The 18493-nt window shown below is 44.6% G+C and overlaps 1 protein-coding gene and 1 long non-coding RNA gene across 11 annotated transcripts in view; one reads left to right on the top strand and one right to left on the bottom strand.

Annotated features, from left to right (window-relative positions):
* The window catches only part of KCNJ6 (potassium inwardly rectifying channel subfamily J member 6), a 177251-nt gene extending 161397 nt beyond the window's left edge, over positions 1-15854 (bottom strand). For 4 of the 9 annotated variants that reach the window (XM_068913913.1, XM_068913956.1, XM_068913968.1 and 1 more), the window contains exon 1: positions 5331-5479. The gene's annotated coding sequence lies outside the window, so the exon portion shown is untranslated. Of the gene's footprint in view, positions 1-888; positions 971-4032; positions 4054-5330; positions 5493-15845 lie in introns of those variants that run through there. The other 5 variants (XM_068913935.1, XM_068913948.1, XM_009679471.2 and 2 more) reach the window with 5 other exon arrangements.
* Positions 5836-18493, top strand: part of LOC138061639 (uncharacterized) — a 60363-nt gene continuing 47705 nt past the window's right edge. Inside the window, exons 1-2 of one of the 2 annotated variants that reach the window (XR_011135552.1) lie at positions 5836-5964; positions 12066-12112. This is a non-coding gene — a long non-coding RNA (uncharacterized lncRNA). The remainder of the gene's footprint in view (positions 5965-12065; positions 12113-18493) is intronic. The other variant, XR_011135553.1, reaches the window with a different exon arrangement.

Genomic DNA, 18493 nt, shown 5'->3' on the forward strand with positions numbered 1-18493 from the left:
ATTCTTCAAATTAATACTTTGAGGAGTAATGTGGCAATTACTCATTATTCTAATGAACCCCTGCTCTTGATTATGATAAATACTAAATTAAATGATAATTTATCCTTTGCTTTCACTGCCAAAGTTGTCTGTATTGACAAGACACAATGAGACTTTTTTTTTAAATGGGAAACAAAAAGCAGAGGATTTCCTGCAATGCTGCAAAGTGCTCTGAGCTGGTGAGCCTCATGCAGGGATTCTTACGATAAAGCACTGCAGAATACAGTTGATTAGAGCATTGAATTAACCATGCTCTCGTGCGCTCTCTCTCTCGTCATCTTGTTCTTTCTTTCAGTCTTCTATTTCACCCTTTCAGCCTGCACATTATTATTTTCTTGTCCAAAAGAGAGATTATAGAACTTTTTTGAAAATTCAGCACAAATGCCGGCACTTGGCTTTAAAATCAGAAAACAAGCTCCAGTGCTCTGCTTCAGTGAGTCCCAACATGTCCTATGCGCCAGTAGCTTCTTCAGGCCAGACTTCAATAGTCTATGTAGATTAATTGAATACAGAATAATACAGAGCAGCCATATAAACCTGTGTTCCTTAGTATTTGTTGCCCAAAGAAATGCTGTGACTGGATCAGCAGCAATCAAACCTGAGACTTCTCTTTCTAAAAGCAGAGCTGAACTTAAAGACCCAGCACAGTTAGCTCAAAAGCGATAAAGAGGAATCGAAGCCATGGTTAAGGCCAGGTGTGTCTATGATGGGATGCAGACGCATATCCCAGTTTATGCTAAAGCTCCTCTCCCCACCCACTGCCCTTAGCCAGCAGGCACGCCAGGACTAGGTGCTACTGACTCCAGTTCAAACGACCAAGACTGCAAAAAAACATTTTGTGACAGCTACCTGAAGTCTCAGTGTTGCTATGAGTCAGATACTTTCTCTGGCTGGGAGGTTCTTCTGAAGGCTCAGAGGTCCACACACAAGTCAAAGTCTGAAGCTCAACTTCCTCAACACGAACCACCTGCTATGTGCATGACAGAAAAGGTAAGTCACTGGCAGTAAGGATTAATAGCAGGCTCTCTGGCTTAAATATTTGAATGAGCCTTCACTGTCTGCACTAACACATACTATGCCATAATGTGAAGGCTTTAAAAATTAAATCTCCGTGGAATTGTAATATAATCCTGTGAATCGTAAGCTATGCATGAAAATATTAAGAGTTTTCTGATTATAAAGCTAGTTATGCCCTTGGATATACCAGACTCTTCCTACCAAAGTAAGACAGGAAAGTAAATCTTAGAAGTAAATAATGTTCAAACTGAAAAATGGCATATATTGCAAATATATAATTCATGTCATATACTTGCATTTATTTTGAGGTATAGGCAAGCCTGATTGATAGAATCAGCCCTTTATTTTCTAATACTGAGATGACATACACTGCTGCAATAAAGCAACGTGTCTTCTGAGGGCATTTCTGATTAAAGGGAAGCTACAGTAATAGTACAAATCTTGTGGATGCCAATATCAGGAATTATCGTACTGTACCTAATACAATTGAATATCATTTCAGACTTTTGAAATTCACTTTCTTGGTTCTGTATCTGAGGGGAGGATTCTGCTGGCCATACATAAAAGTTCATGAACAGACTGCATGTTGCCAGCTGGCAAAAATCCATTCTACTGTGACCTTCAGAATAGAAAGAAGATGTGTTTCCTTAGTTGGGGACTTCTCTTATCCCCATACAATATCCTAACAAGCAGGCTATGGATGATGAGTTAAATGAGGATGGTGCTCTGAGCCTCCTTATGGGCAGACATGATTCATATCAGCCACACAGTGCCTTTGCAGCTGCCATAGTAGGGACTATAAAAATTTGTCACTTACTGTCTCACCTCTCAAAGTTTCTCACCTCCTGCACGTTAAGTCTTGACCACACAGGCTTTCTTCTCCAGCCCTCACATGGACAGGACTGCTCTCGTTCACTCCCTGCAGTATGCTGAGCAAGGGCGGCCTAGTGGGATGTCCTTTGGACATGCACTTCACAGTTCCAGCATGGGGCTCCTTCAGAAGGCTTTAAGCTTCCATGACATTCAGCATACTTGTACATAACTAAAAACTGTGGCAGTGTATAAACGAGTGGAGTTAGTAACCTGCTGTTGTTCAAGTCTTTTACTCCAGGTGTTCATGCTACTCATATAATTGTACTTGCATTATCAGTAGCATTCTAGTAGGGTGTCTGATGCACAGTTTTGAAAAATAGCAGTCTTCCATGAAATCAGTATGTAGAGGGATGATATTAAAACTTTTTCCTTGGGTTTATTGGCCAGTAAATTTAGCATTTGTTGTTTAAGAAACATTGGTCTGTTTCTGCATAATCAATATTTAAATATTGACGCTTAATATATTAGGAATAGTTTTCTAATATCAACCTGCCTCTACTACCAAAAATCCAACATCCAACTAATGTAGTAAATACACTAAGTAAACCCTGTCTCTCTCTTAAAATTGTCAGTATTTAATTTTCCCAATTAAAACCCAACATTCTGCAGCAAGCAGTGGATGAAAATGCTGAACAGACCTCCCAAGCTTTTAATAACAATGAAAATAAAAGAAATAATAAAATAGATGTATTTTCTGCAAGGTTTAAACCACTATCACTTGAGATATATTTTAAGTTATCTGGGAGAATGTTATATTAATCCTTTTCTACTTACTTTTACAGAAGCATATAAACACATTTCTGAATGAAAATATATTTGTGCATGTGAAAATATCATGGCAAACCCTGCAACCTTATACCAACAGTGTCTAGAGTTGCTTCATTTTTGGAGGTGAAAGGAAGAACAACACAGAGCTTATATCTATGAAACACTTGAATAAGTCCCTTGTGATGGATATTTTAGAAAAATATTAACGAAATTCTCTTTCTCTTGCACAATTTGAAAGAGGGAACTTGTCTTCCTTCCAAAAATAGCATGTTTCAATAAAATGAATATAAAACAAGTCTACAAATAGATGCTTGTGAAAAACAAGCATTTTCTGCAGTGAAATTCTGTATCTAGGGAAGTTTATATGGAATTTGGTTTAAATACACTGGCAGAAATTCTACAAAGAATTTTGTCATTTACTAAAGTGATTAAGGTTGTGGTTGTGGGATTTGCTGTTGATGTTTCTTCAGTTAAATTTTTCCTTATGTTGCTTATAAGGTAAAATCATTTTGTAATTATCTGATAAAAATTTCTGACACTGCAGGAATATTGCCTTATATAACAAAATCAATAGCTTCAAGTATTATAAATGAGCTGATAACTTTGCCCTGAATAGTGGCATTTAAGAACTTCTCCCCATTTTCCCACAGGAATGTCACGAGTGCCCAAGCCCATGCTTTTAGTTCAATCCTTTATTTCCATACCCCTTATGAGACAGGTCTGCAAATGTGAGTCCCATCAGATCCCATTTCCTTAGAGGCTTAATTCATTACTTCACATGACTTGCTGAGAAGCGTAGTTTGGGCAAAATGGGGATCTACGGTTAAAAAAAAATCTTTACTTCAAGTTGTGATTCTTAGAGATAATTTTGCTTGGGGTCTCTGCATAAGTACAAAGCCCCGCTAACTCCCACGCATGACAGTGGCTCACCTATGCGGTTTTCTGCAAGGCTAGGGCTCACTTAAAACGGACCATTAGGATCCCAGTACCTGGTGTGAAGCAGCAGCTTGATTACAGTTCAAGTAAAACCTCAATAGTCTGGGGATCTGGGCTCAAACCCCATAACTCTACATGCAGCCATAGTTTACTGCCTACCAGGACCACGGCAAAATTAAATACATTTTGTTTGCTTAATGAAAAAAGAACATCCTGACACAGTGAACAGCACAAAAGTGACTAATTCGTCTCTGTCTTCCCTACCTAGTGAACATTATTCATTTTCCCTGTTTGCTTTTCTAGAATATTTTTTTTTCCTCAGTCCCAAGCTATCGTTGTATATTGTGCTAGTCGTACGAGGTACGTACAGCAAAACCGAGCCAGTAATTTACCACTCACCAGTGTAACAAACTTCTCCCGGCTTTTGGTGAATTATCACTAAGCTGAAAACTTCCCTCCCGCCTCCTCCGGGCGCGTTGTGCCCCCCCCTCCTCAGACTGCTCACCGCGCGGCTCAGGAGCCCCCAAAAGCAGCTCTTGGCCAGCGCCTCTCGCGCTGGGCTCACTCGGCGGGCAAACCCGCGTACAGCGCGCTTCTCTGCGCGTACTCCCGCCCTCGCCTCCCGCAGGGGGGCCGCGGGGCAGCCCGGCGGGGGGGGGGGGGGCCGGCCGGGCCACAACTGCTGCCGGCGCTGCCCGGCCCCGCGGCGGGGGCTGAAGCCGCCGCCGCTGCTGTTCGCGGTCCTGAAAGGCGGCAGCGGCGGGGGGGAGGGGGGGGCCGGTCCCCCGCCGCGAAATGGGGGAGCGGCCGAGCCCGCCCCAACGGCGCCGGCGGCGCGACGCGCCCCCACGCTGCCTCTGGCGGAAGGGGGCAGCGGGGGCGGCTGGGGGGCAGCGGTGGGTGGCTGCGGGGCGAGGCGGGCGGGCGGGAGGGGGGGGGGCGCAGGTGGAAGGGAAGTTGGTCTTATTTATTTAGTCCTGTCCTCCCTCGGGTCGCCATGGTGACACCGAGCTGGCTCTCCCTCGGCTCCGGAGCAGACGGGCACCTCTGGCCGAGCCGACCCCCGACCCTCGCCGCCCCTCTGAGGTCCGGCCCGCCCGGCGGGAGCCGGGGCCGCGCCGCCCCCTCAGCCCAGCGCCGCCCGGCTCCCCTCAGCCTGGCCCCGGGCTCCCCTCAGCGCGGCCGCCCCCGCAAGCCCCTTCCAACCGCCCTTCCCCCCTGCCCCCCACCCCCGCCCCACTCCTCCCCTTTGAACTTCTTCCCGGCCTCGGCCGCCGCGGTGGGGGGCGGCGGGGCGGGACGTCCCTTCGCGCCGGGCCGGCTCCCTGCCTCGCCCCCGCGGGAAGGCAGGCAGGGAAGGGGGGCAGCGCTCTGCCCCGGGGCCGGGCGAGGGGCTCCCACGCGAGGGGCTCCCGCTCCGCGGGCTCGGCGCCCCCCCCTCCCCCCGCCGCTGGTTTCCAGCGCGGCAGCGACGGGCGCTTGAACCCGCTCGCCCTCCTCTTGCATAACGGACGCCCGCCTTGTCCGTTGGCAGCGTGGCCGTCGTTGCTTCGGCGGGGCTTGGGGAAGGGCACCGACGGCAGACCGGAGGGAAAGCGCGGGGGCCCGCAGTCGCCCGCGCCAGACAGGCGAGACCCCCGGCGCCGCCACCTCCTGCCTTTCCCCTTCGCCCCCCAGCTCCCGCATCGCCGCCTTACCTGGCGGCGGCACACGCGGCGCTCACTCCATCGCGGCTCCCTCCGGGGCTGGAGCGGGGCTGCTGCTGCCTGGCTCTGTGTGTCTGTGTGTGTGCGCGCTGCGCGCCGTCACACGGCCCCGCGGCTGCTGCCGGCAGCCCCCATTCCCCCGCCGCTCGCCCCCCACCCCCCCACCCCCACCCGCGCCGCGCTGCCGCCCCCGGCGCGCGCGCGCGCGCACACACACACACACACACACACACACACACACGCGCGCGCGCTCGCGCGCCCTCGGCCCGCCAGGTGCGCCGCTCGGGTTCCGCCCGCCCCCCCCCCCACCCCCGTCAGCCCCGCGCGTGGCGGCGAGCGGCGCGCGCGGAGAGAAAGCGCCGCGCAGCGGGCGGGGGAGGCGCGGCCCCCGCGCACGGAGCCGCGGGCGGGCGGCGCCCGGGGGGCCGCGGCCGGCGGCGGCGGCGGCGGCGGCAGCGCCACCTGCGGGCGGCGCGGGGCGGCGCGCTCCTTCCGCGGGGGCGGCCCCGCGGAGCCTGGGCAAGGCGCCGCCGGCAGCCGCTGCCCCCTTCGGGGCGCCCGGCCCCCGCCTTGGCCCGATCTGTAGGGGTTTCAGTGTCTTCCGACGGCGTTTCGGCGCTCTCAGGTTCGGCGGGAGCGGGCCGGGGGGTTGTTGCGTGTTCCTGGGACGGCGCGGGGAGCTGGCGGGCTAACAGGCAGCTGCAGGCGTTAACGGGCGCTTTACCTGAGCCGCATCGGCTCGGAAAAGCCTGGCTAAACAGGTAGAACCAAGGAAATATTTGCCAGGCATCATCCTGATCACTTTACTTACAGGATGCATCCCTTCCAGCCTACTCCACCTAACTCTTTTTCTGTCTTGACTGTGTTGTATTAAATAATCCATACTCCAAGCTAATGCGCCTATTCATAGTGGCTAGAAGAATGGGGTTGTGAATCTGCAGGTTGTTATTATTTCTAATAACAACCTGCATTTGCACAAGTCATATCACTTTCTCTGTTTTTTTTTTCTCTCTGATTAACTGCAAACCCAGCGCTCAGCTCCAGAGCTCGTCTGTGCTCTGTGACCGTGGAGCAGCTTGTCTTTTTCTCCTTTTGAGACAAAAGTAGTATTTTGAAACAACACCGCTCTAGCTTGTTAAAACTCCTTATTTGCATTTCCTTTCTCACGCCACCCTTCCTCTTCACAGCTTCCTACATCTCCTAATGTACTGTGATGGATTTTTTTTTTTTTTCGATCTAATCTTTTCTGAGTCCGAGCATTTGTGTTGTGGATGTATTGTATCATGGCAGTCTAAAAGATGGCTGTATTCTGGTTTCTTAAGCCTTTTCCATAATAGGAAAGCTCACTGAAAAGAGCAATATAGGGTCTCATCTTCCGTATAGGTTTACAGGAGTATTCCCTTCATTTCTGCTTTCAAGTTACGATTTTTAGTCACTTCCACTGTTCTAGGAGCGTATCTACTGGACCAGTAGCTGCCCTTCAAGCTGAACTTGATTTTCTAGAGCCTGCTCCACCTGTTACTCATTTTTCATGCTTTCATTTGCTAACACAGTACAAGAACTGGGCATGTTCAAAGTGGAGAAAGGTTGTCTGTAGAGCAGGGATATGTATAAGCTTATCCTTCCTGTCTTCACAATCCTGACGCAATGTGATGTGTGGTAAGCTCTTTTATCTCTATTAATTGTTAAATATTTCAAGAGGAGCAGCATATGGATAGTTGTATTGAGCTAGGAACCATAATTCAATCATTAAATTGAACAAACCTTTGTGCTTTCCAAATAGCGCTTTTTCTCTTGGGGCACACAAACTAAAATGGCTCTTGAGCAGGTGCACAAATAATTATTTTGTACTTAGCCTGCTGTCTCCCTTCACTCTATTTATAGTTTCAGTTGCAGTTTTCTCTAAACCACCTCCATGAATCTCTCTGCAGAACCTCCTGGAGCCTATTCATACTTGTGCTAGCACACACAGAAAAGACGCCTGCTGCACTCTTGAGGTCCCAAGCAAATGCCTGACTAGTCCGTTTGCTGAGATTTCCTTTCCCTTTGTATTGCAGGTGAAGGCCACTGCAGCAGTCTCTAAAGTCATACTGCTTGTTCAGGGTGCTTTCAGTTACTGGGCTTTGACTCAAAGACTCCTCCCCCCTTTGGAGCGAGAGTCCCAGAATTAACTTGACTTCACCAGACTTGTGCTTTGCTGGAGGCAACAGCTTATGACAGGAGCTGAAGTTTATGTCAGCCTCAGGTTTTTGGAATTGGTTTTGGAATTCAGAGTAGTACGGTTTTTAAATAGTAGGAGAAGCAGGGACACGAGATGACGAGGATAAGAGGTGGAAGGGATACATTCGCCCTACGTCGGATGCTTAACCTTAGGGTCTTTCGTTAGGAGTCTGCTCTCCTTAGGCCACTGAGGAGAGACGAGCCCCGAGAGAGCTACTCAGAGCACCTAAAATAAGCTTTGGTTGTGAATTACCCCTAGGAGGCTTTTCTGTCCCTCTCTTGCTATTAATTATAGAGAGAGGAGGGAAATTAATTATACTACTAAGTACAGGGATTGTGGAGAGATTGTGGAGAGATTATATGGAGACTAACCGCCTATTCTGGGAGCTGACATGCGATCAGCCCCCTCCAGTTTTCATTTTGCCAGCATAATTTTACACATGGAGAAACCACTTGCCAGCACCTCTCTAAGAGCTGCTTTTGATGTGTACTTGCCAACTGGAGATACTTGTGAAGATACAGCGAATCTACAGCTCCTGGTACAAAATGTGAATGCATGTGTTATTCCCATGACCTGATTCTGCAAACTCATGACAATAGCTACATGTTAGCATTACTTAACTTAGACGTGTAAGTGTGTGCAATGCTATCAGCTTGCCACCTACACTCTAGTTTCCAATGTGCTGAATCACCCGTGCCAATACTGCATGTATGGGTTTGTGTGCTTTGCGGAAGATTTCTGCAAATGTAATCCCATGCATGCAAAAAGCGTTACATATTTAAAGTCTGCTGAAATTGAGCCAGAGCTGGTTCCTTTCAAGTTCTGAAAAGTCTACTTTTCTTGGTATTTGTCCCTCCTTTCCTCTGAAAGGGGTGAGCTGATGAAGCCGAGATATGTAGGCAGAAGAATAGTGTTTCAGATGTAAACTCTTGAGTTTTAACTGTTTTAAAAAGTTAGCGTTTGTTACTCTGTCTCATTAAAGGGCTACTATTTACCTGTATGACAAAGTTTGTCCAATGTTGTTCTCAAAATTATGGCACTTATCTGTAGATATCAAAATGACTCCTGCACACATCAGAAAAAACCTGTTTTTATCTCTAAGACGTACACTTGCACAGTCATGTGGCTGTGATCCTGACCTGTGGCACTTAGACCCCTTTGCAAACCAGAAGCACTCAAAGATCAGCCCTGTGGTGGGTCTGATCTACAGAGGGAACAAATTGTCTCCTGACAGCTTTGGAAAAGTCTTCTTGCCTAAAGCTTCCTGTGCTCCTCCTTTCTTTATTACACTTTATCTCGATGGCCTAGAAGGTGTATATCCTGACACTGTCCCGGACGTATGGCAACACCAAGAGCTTTTTAGCACGACAGTAAAAAGAACGGTGGTAAAAAACGTCTACCTAAAGATCAGTTGAAACACTTCTGGTTCACATAACCTCGTAATACTGATAGAAAGCCCAAACTTGTTAATCTCACAGTAATTTTAAATTCTCAGTAGCTTATATGGCTTGTCAGAGTTGGGGAAATTTTGCAGAGCAAGCCATTGGAAACTGAAGGGGAGATAAGGAGAGACTAGTGGGTGGAAGCTGTCTGATTTTGTTTTCTGGCAGGAAGAATACCAGAGGGAATTCTCTTTCCCTGCCTACCACCCCCATTTTTCCTTATTTACACATCAGTGCATGATTTTTTGGTGTCTAACATTTCCATAATGCAATCTGGTAAACCTAGCACAGCTGTTTTGAAAACCCGCCTGATATTTAAGATTGCTTTACTGTGCAAAAGCTCCTATTTCACTTGTTATTCTTCCTGTTTCTGGATGTCAAGATAGGGAAGGGCTATAAATACGGAGTTTTGTCGCACAGTTGCTAATATTTATCATGGGGCGTTTGTAATAACCTTCTCCCCTTTGCTCTTTATCTTGTGTGTTCTTCAGGGTACAGTCTATCTTTCCTGATATTTTTGGATAGTACCTGGCACAACAAAGCAACTTTCCCGTTTGCAATCAAGTACTTCTCTAACAGAGGAGCAAAACAAAACAAAACAAAACAAAAAACCCCACCATAAAACTATCGGTCTTCATGGAGCATTGTAGAAACAACTTATGTAAAACGGTTTTGCAGCCACAGCAGAGATGCACTGTCAAGCTTGGAATTTTGGTGGATGCAAAAGTAAAATCTCTGCATGTTTTTCACAGTTTCCCATCCAATGTGCAAATTGTCATCCCCAACATGTAACTTAATTCTTGGACAACAGATATCTTTCTGATTTTTTTCTTTCTGTCTTTGTAAATTCCAGTACACACACTAATCATATGAAAGGGAGGTGTTTTTTTTTTCCACATGCCAATTTAATTAGTGAAGTCTGGTTTTATTTTAATCCCCTTCTATTCCTTTTATGTGTAATTATTTCAGCTCTTTTTAAATCACAAGTGACTTCCTTCAGCTTTCTTCTATTTGGCTGGGATTTCTTAGTCAATTACAAATTTTAATTTTCAACTAGCAAAGTGTTTTGGAGGTCAAGGTAAATAATGGAGCTGTGATCTTCCTTATATATAATACAGAGCAGTCCAGCAGCGCTTCTCTGTTACCACATCCATTGTTTCCTCTCTGTTTCCTCTGCCTCCCATTTGTACTCTAGCTTCTGATTTCTTGATGTTTGGCTCAAAAAAATTTCTCAGGTTTGCTATGCAGTTCTGGTTTAGGACTACAGATCTAGAAACAACCTGTAGGGTCACGGGATCTTGTCCCACACTGTGCCATGTAGTCCTTTTCTTCCAATGATCAAGGTTTACTGTAAAACTATTCTGTTTTTTTTATTCCTGCTAAACCTCTTGGAGCGTAACTCACTTCTCTGATGGTTAGAAATCCTCTTTTATACTGAACGTAAACATTTTGTATGTCTAGCTGAAATCTATTTGTTCAGGTACCAAATTGTCTGCTAATTTAAAATCGTGTTTACCTCTCACTCTCCCTTCCCTCCATCTGATTCAGTACATTCATAGGGAATAACTTAATCCCCTCTTAGTCTTTATTTTCCTAGGCTAAATTAGTCAAATTCTTACAAGTTTTTCCTTGTCGCATGAGCTCTCTGTTCCCCTGATCAGCCTTGCTGGTCAAATTTCAGTTTGAATTCATCTTACTTGAACAGGAGGAATCAGAATTGTGCCAGTATTACTGAAAAGGGCTCATCAGTGTCATGTACAACAGAATCAATATTTCTCTCTCTCGACAGGAAATATCCTGGCTAATGTGATGAAGGATAACATTTACCTCTTTATGAATATATCACATTCATGGCTCAGTTATCCTCCGATTGAGGAGGGTACAGCCAAATCCTTTTCTTTCTTTGTCATTCCGATCATGTCCCTACCTGAGAGCAAAAAATTTTTGTTTAATGCAGGACTTTGCACTTTGTACTTTTAAATCTCATCCCGCATCTGTTACTTGAGTTTTCAAGGTCACGCAAGGCAGTGTGAAATTCCCAGTCTTCCTGTTTTACAGACAATACTGCCTCGATTTGTGTCATCAACACATCTTACGGGTACTTTCCTATTTTGCAGTAAAAAATACTTTTGAGGATGTTCCCTCTGCTCTTCTTACTAAATTACTGCCTCCTCGCCCAAATGGGAGAAAGGAGATATGCTCAAAAGTGAAAAGATAAAAAAAAAAATGTCAAAGTCTAAAGGAAGGTATTAAAAACGCTGGTGGCTCCTTCCTGCTGCAAAATTGGTGCGATTTTGTGTCACTGGCTCTGATTTTGTAGTCATCTCACCGGGGGCTGAATGATCGTCCATATGTCCATGGGACACTCCTGGAGTGGGGGCCTCTTCACAAATGCAAGAACTCACAGCTAGGAATTCAAATAGAGAACTCGTGCTAAAGGAGAATGGGTTGAACATCGCAGGAACAGATGGTAAAGGGAGCTCTGTGTTTCTTATAGGCAAGAAATGATGGGTAGCGCCCTGCAACTGGAAAGCTAGTTTGTTGTTTGGAGTTAATCCTTCTTGGCATTATAACGGGTATTGAAACTGAAAGGGCAAAAAGGCTTAGTGAATGTGATGAGTTATAAAAGCAAAGAGTAAAACTTGTTATTCCAAAGTGATTATTATAAACTGCCCAATTAGGTAAACAAAGAAGTAGTTGGAAAGCCACCACTGAGAAACATCAGATAATAAAATTAATTATAAACAGCAGCCAAAATGCAGCAAGTATGAACTAATCAAAATACTTAATTAGGCTTTGAAGTAGCTACTTTTTTCCTTAACTCTATTTATTACAATTTTGTCGGGGGCTGGTGTCTTTGGTAAGGCTCCAAAGTGTAGAATAACTAGTTTAAAAGCCTTATGCTCCTACAAAATAATGATGTTTTGAAACACAGTGCATTTCAGACTGACTCAGCGTGGCAAGCCTGGAGCCCCTTGCCCTGAGAGGATAGATTTGAGTTTGCTCTTATATTGTTAAAGGGGTCTAAGGAACTCACTAACGAGTTTGTTTCCTTTTGGCCAGACTGGTGTCATCTGTGGCATCCCAGGCATCCCCTCAAAAGAACACAGGTAAGCTGACACCAAGTTTACAGATACAATGAATCTGTATCAATAAAAGGAAATCTGTGGATACAATACAAACTAAATAAGCTAGTGCCTGTTTGGAAGAAAGGTTGCAGAAATCATTATGAATGTATTATTGACATTTGAGTCAAAAAAAAGAAAAAAAGGAAGAAGAAAAGAATTTCATGTTTCTTTGGATGTAGACGTGTAAGAAACAGCTACCCTAAGGTTTTTGCTTCCTGCCCCCACTTTCAAGGTAGAACGTAGTGATGAGTTAAGTTACTACAAACTGATCATTTCCATCAAAAATACATGCCCTAACATAGGAGTAACATATGCAGAGGACAATTGTGGTGAAGGGGTTTTGAAGGAAGACGGATTCTGTTCACCCATTGCTTGCAGACAGTCCTTATGGAGACTAAATTCTGCAGTAAAAGTGTGCACATACACCTTTGAAGAGTCTCCATCTGTAAGTATATACAGCGTCTGGTGAACTCAACAGAAGTACTATGCCTGGGTTAAGAAACCTATTCAAAGTCACCATGGTTCTAAAAGGAGTTCTAATTAAAATATATGGTCTCTTTAAAACATGAACATAAATGTGAGTGACTTTCTGGTTGATTTAAAAAAATAGGCAAATTGTGCTAATGTAAAAGGAACTTGTTGTTTCATGCCAGTCATAAAGCGTTGCTGCATAGCTCAGCGCTAGCAATTCTAAAGCTTGGCACTTTGATTACAAGTTGATACCATTCTTCCTGTGATTATAACTACATTTTGATTTTTCCCACTTGTAAATTCTGAGCTAAGTGAAATAAACTTTGCACAGAAAGGAATTGGATTAACCTCTGAGATATTTTTTTGTCCAAGTGTGTGAGACCAGAGACACAGCAGGTGCGGTGGTAGTGTTTCTCTTCTCTATTTCCTCACAAGAAATGAAACGTAATGGGAAAACATATCGTGCTACTGCTACTTGGCTTCATGAGGCAGTTCACAGTGTGTGGGTCAACACATTAAAACAGAAATGGGCAGTTAGGTGATTTTCTTTCAAAACCCAACTAAAAAGATTGGTCTCAACCATATGCTGCTGAAAAATTGTAAGTGAACTAGAGTTACTCATAGCACAGGCCAGATTTTGAGATCCTTGCCCCTTTCGACTGTGTCATATGGGGTGAATTGGTATTGAAGACATTGACTGCGCTCCTGGGATTCCTTGCTTGACACACCTCCTGAGGAGTTTGTCCTAAATCTGCGCCACAAGGACCATCGCTCTTCTGCATATCTCTTCATGGTCTGGGATTGGAAGGCGTGTAGGAGTGGGCTTGACATGTGCTTTCTAGCCAAGATTTGTATATGTGTTGAAGGTCATCAAGCTCAGTGCTATGACTGTCAAAACCTGCCAAAGCCTTTAAAGGTCTTTAAAACCTCTGTGATAGCACAGGATTGGGTAGGTGCAAAGATGCTAGATCTCTGCTTACTGGACTTATAACATGCGAGAGTGAGACCTAGAGGATCAAAGACTTCAAAAACACGCATGGTGGCAGGCCTTGTTATAAACTGAGGACCGAATGCAACTGCCTAGTATTTCTGTTGCCTTCCCAGTATTTCTGCTGGACTTGTTTTCATGGTCAATGAAAAGAAGATGGCTATAGTACTGATAAATTAAAGGTGTTCCCAAATCACCAATGCTTTCAAGTAGTTTTAAATGACTTAGGCCCAGACACTGCAAAATATTTGATGCTCTAAACTCTGATTCAAACCAGAAACTTTGTTTTTCCCGTGCTCTTGGCATTGTGCCAACGTTTGTGTCTATGAAGAGTAGAGGTAAAATGCTTCTAAAGCTGTTAACTTGCCTATCATCTTTAAGAGTAAGTTATTTTCTGTGCTTGCTTTGCCCTAGTATCTTTGGCCATTCGGACTAATGTTTATCTAAAATTTAGATGCATCATGAAATAGGCTCCCTCAGTAGTCAGTGAAGAAAGAGATTCATTCTGTTCTTCATGTCTTAAGACATTTCCTGGTGTGATGTTACATATGTGGTCTTTATTTATTTGCTCACTGCTGTGTGGTGTTCCCCTAAGGATAGTGGGCGAGGGGGAGCCCTTTGAAGGGAGGGGAGGTTGCTTCTTCTCTAGAGGAGCTGCAGAGCCTTCCCAGGGAAGCAGATGCCAGGGGCGCCCAAGCACAGGAGGCAGAAGAAGCCAGGAGAAATTCCCATCGTGGTGCTCAGGGCTTGCCACTGAAGGAGAGCCTGAAGCTGCTGGGAGGAGTGGGAAGCAAGCATGCAGCTGGGCCTTGGAGACAGCAGCAAGAGCTGCTCAGGAGTGGCAGAATCAGGCAGCGTTCGCCCTTGTGCTGTGGGTCTTCGCATTAGCTGAGGAAGTAAGACTGAGAGCAGAGGGGGAGAGCAGTGACTGAATCCTTTTAATTTCTGTTCTGTCTTCCCTTGTCACTTACGGTGTTCTCCGTTTAAAACTTCATCATCCTAGTTTAGTTCAGTTACATCCTGGCTTTTTTAAGTCTAAAAACCTCTCAGTGTTTCTGCAGAACTCACCATGAAGAAAAGATATAGGCACATCCGCCTCAACAATCTGGCCAGTTCAGGATCCTGTCACGCTAATGATGAGAGGAGCTGTCTCCTGCTGATCCGTCCCTCTCTATTCACTCTGTAGGGGACTTATACAACTAGTGGAGATTGCATATCTAACTGAAACAGCTAGAATTAGCAGAAATGAATCCTATGCCAGGATACACTGTAGTGTGGAGACGGAAAGGTGACTGAGTGTCGTCACTTTTTGAAGCAGAAGTGCTCAGGGAGTAAACTTAGAAAAAAGGGCCCCATTTCCATTCATTGAGAAGGAGGTCACTAGGGAGTTCTGTAAGAGCAGAAGTATGGTTGCATGAGAAAAACTGAGAAAAGTTAACACAGGAATGGCACTCAGCTAGGAGAAATCTTGAGGGAAAGTGGAAGAGGCAAGAAAAACTTATTACGGGGGATAGGTATTCTAACACAACATTGTATCTATTCAAACATAAAAGAAAATAAGAAATACAAAGGTTTAAATTCAAAGCCTATATTGGAAAGGAGTTGTCTGTTCTCTTTAAATGATTTGTACCCAGATACAACTTACTGTGAAACTTAGCAGATGTTAAGAAAAACAGTATTTTGATAGTGCTCCACTGGAGCGTATTTCCAGTGGAGTTACTTGTTATATTTCCATGCATGCCAAAGGATCTGTAGTCATTAGCAGCACTGGAGCATCTGCCTTTGCCAGCAAGTGCATAGTCAAAGGACCTAGACAGCTGAATTTCATAAAATTCATGGTCTAGTTCCATGGGGATGTCAGAATAAGAAAACAGCTGAGTTAGGAATGATTACATCATATAATTTACCTTCTTAGAGTATTTTTTGCTTGAAAATAACAATGAAAAAGCCCTTAAATGTTGCCTCTAGGAAAGTAAGAAATTAAAGATACAAAAAAGGGCATAGTATAATACATACACTTTGATTTTGTATGATATCTGCAGGTGTAAACTTACTAACCAGGGTTGTGAGATTTATTGCATACTGAGAAGGCCACTTAAAGCTCAGTAACTAATGTGATTTAATGAACCTCAGAATAATGCACTCCGACTTTCATTTTCCCAACTGGATATCAATCACAGAAAACAACAAAAAAAGTATGCAATCACTCAAATGTGCTGTTTTACAGATAAGTTATATTTAAACCAAAGCACTTACCGGTTTGACGAGATGCTGCTTTGGCCTGGACAAACTGTTTCAAAGGAAGCCAGAATCTTAGGAATATTTCCATAGGCTTTGATGATACCGTGGGCAGAGTTTGCTGCAGTCTCTGCCTGTCAGTTAATAAGTAATCCTGATTGTCTATGAAAGTGCAAAACACACAGACACGCACGTGCACGTGCGCGCGCGCACACACACACACACACACACACGCATGCACACGTATAGAGCACGTTCCTGGCTTTATTAAAGTCAATAGTAATTTTACCCTTGATTTCCATGGGGTTAAGATTTCCCAGGAGGTATATAGCCTCCAGCGCTTTCAACTCCTAAGTGGCGATAAGGGCTTATAATTTAATTTCTGTTAAAGTAATAATGTCTGAGCTATGGAAAAGCTACTCTCTTTCCCACAGCACACTTTTTATTACACAACAAGCTCATAAATAGAAGCCTAAATAACCGCAGATCCAAAAGCTCTCCAAACCCAAGAGGTCTGCGCCTGTCTCTTAAAGCGTGTGCAGTCTGTGCCATTCAAGCTGATTATTGTACGGCTGAATCCTGGAGGTGTACAGCCTGCGTGTGAAGGGAGGCAGGCAGGCAGCCAGACAAGCAGCCGGCCACCCACACGTTGCTGCAGCATGCCTGCTGTACGACGTATGCTTTCAGCAGTCGGCTTGGATGCTTTTAACTTTTAGCTTTCTGCCATGCCTTTGATTCTGGGTATGGCAAAATACATGTAGACAAGTGCGGGCTGGATGATTTTATGTACAAAGAAATCCTGTATCTTGAATAATTCTGTCGAAAATGTATGCGCCAGTAGGGCCAGACCTACAACTGCCCGTGGAACAAGTAGTCCCCAGGGCAAGAGCACAGCTTGGCTGGTGGGCTGCAGAGAATGGGCAAGGGAAGAAATCCAGCTATTTTACGTGGGCCAGCCACAGAGCGGACCCGGTGCTGCAAGTGGATTGGTGATAAAACAAAAGCAAAATGCAGCCAGAAGACTGACCCAAGCTCCTCATAATAGAGTCAACATGATATTTTTGATGAGTCTGCTTATATTAATTCCAGCATGAACTGAGTTAAAACAAGCAAAAAAAAAGTGGATATGGAAATACTGGAACATCAGTAGTAGGCAGTGTGAAATTGCCCTCTTACTGTAAAATGTAAACAGTAAGCATCTAAGTTTGCCAGTTCTATTTTGTACACAGCAAGGAGAAGATTTTTTTTTTTTTTTAATTAAGTCCTTCCCCAAGACAAAATTTAAGGTAATGCAAAATATATGATGCTGTTAGCAGGAGAAAAAATAGCTTAAGGGAATAAGAAATGAGCTGGAAATATTTTTACTTCTAAATCACTGGTTCAAATCCAGCCCATGTTGGTAGCGATCAAAAGTTGTTACCATCTGTTGTTTGGCGGCCTGTGTGAATTAGTTGGATAGCTGTGGTCCTGTGGACAGGTGTTTACGTAATGACACCATCGCTATGCTTGGCAGTCACTGGCAACCTTACTGGTAGGCTCAGGAGAGAAGCCAAAGATTGCAGTGCCCTTAGACATGGAAATCTCTTCTCATTCTCCAGTGCAGTGGCTAATTAGATTTGTGAAGCCATGCGGAGGCTGTGTTCAGTGCCCCTACCTGTGCAGAGTCGCCTCCCATTGTATGCAGCTTCATCAGGCTATTTCTGGTACTTCTGGTCTTCAGTCCAGGCAGAAGCAACATACCTGAAAGGACTTAGCGCCGGGTCCCTGTGGGCCTATTTCCTGGGGAAGGCACTCATACATAGGTGTGTGCAGGTCTCCTCGGGTGGTATCCAGAGAGTGCCAGAGTAGTTGGTGGCTGATGTTTTTTGTTTGGTGTCTTCTCCTAACTCCACTGCTGAGCCTGCATCTGTTCGTTATCGTCTCTTTACTGTTAATCTGCGTATCTTCTTGGCTTTATTCTACTTCCCTGCATTCCTACTCTTCAGGATGAAGTCTGTAACACTGTCTTATAAAAAAGCAATAGGTCTAAGTCTGCAACGCCTCGGTAGCCCTGCTAAATGGTGGGCAGTGGCCGGAGGCTTTCTGAAGGCTTCTTCCACACTCTGCAGTTTAGGCTGCCAGTAATTTGGTGGATTCTTCCTGATTTAGCAGGATCTAAATTACATTCCATTTACTGCAGCTCAAACACTAAAATGCAAATAATTCGTTGTTAAGCAAAGAAGGAATTGCTATCTGGGCTGCTTCTGTGCTCCCCCCATCCATCAAAATGTTTAAAAAATTTTAGTATGGAGTGAAATATACTGACCTGGGCTAAACTATCAGAATGTCTGGTTGAACAGCAGAAGCACAACTTCTGTAATATGACAGTATGAAGACCTTTTCACTGGAAATGCTCTTTTGATCTACACTATTTTTTCAAATTAATAAAATTTCCAGCTTGCTGCGTGGGATCAGATAGAAAGCCAGTTGGTGCTAATAGAAAGTCTCATTGACTTAATAAGTTTGGATCAGGTCCTCTGAGATTACTGATGTTTTTGAGAGGGAATTGCACACTTTTCTGCCTAAACAGCATGCTTTGCATCTTTGCCCATGTTGCTTTACTCGTTCATAAGACTTTTTGAGGAGATGATATCTGTTCTGGCTAGAAAACTTTGGCTGAAAACAAA

The sequence above is a fragment of the Struthio camelus genome, chromosome 1 (assembly GCF_040807025.1).
Source record: "Struthio camelus isolate bStrCam1 chromosome 1, bStrCam1.hap1, whole genome shotgun sequence".
Taxonomy (NCBI): Eukaryota; Metazoa; Chordata; class Aves; order Struthioniformes; family Struthionidae; genus Struthio; species Struthio camelus.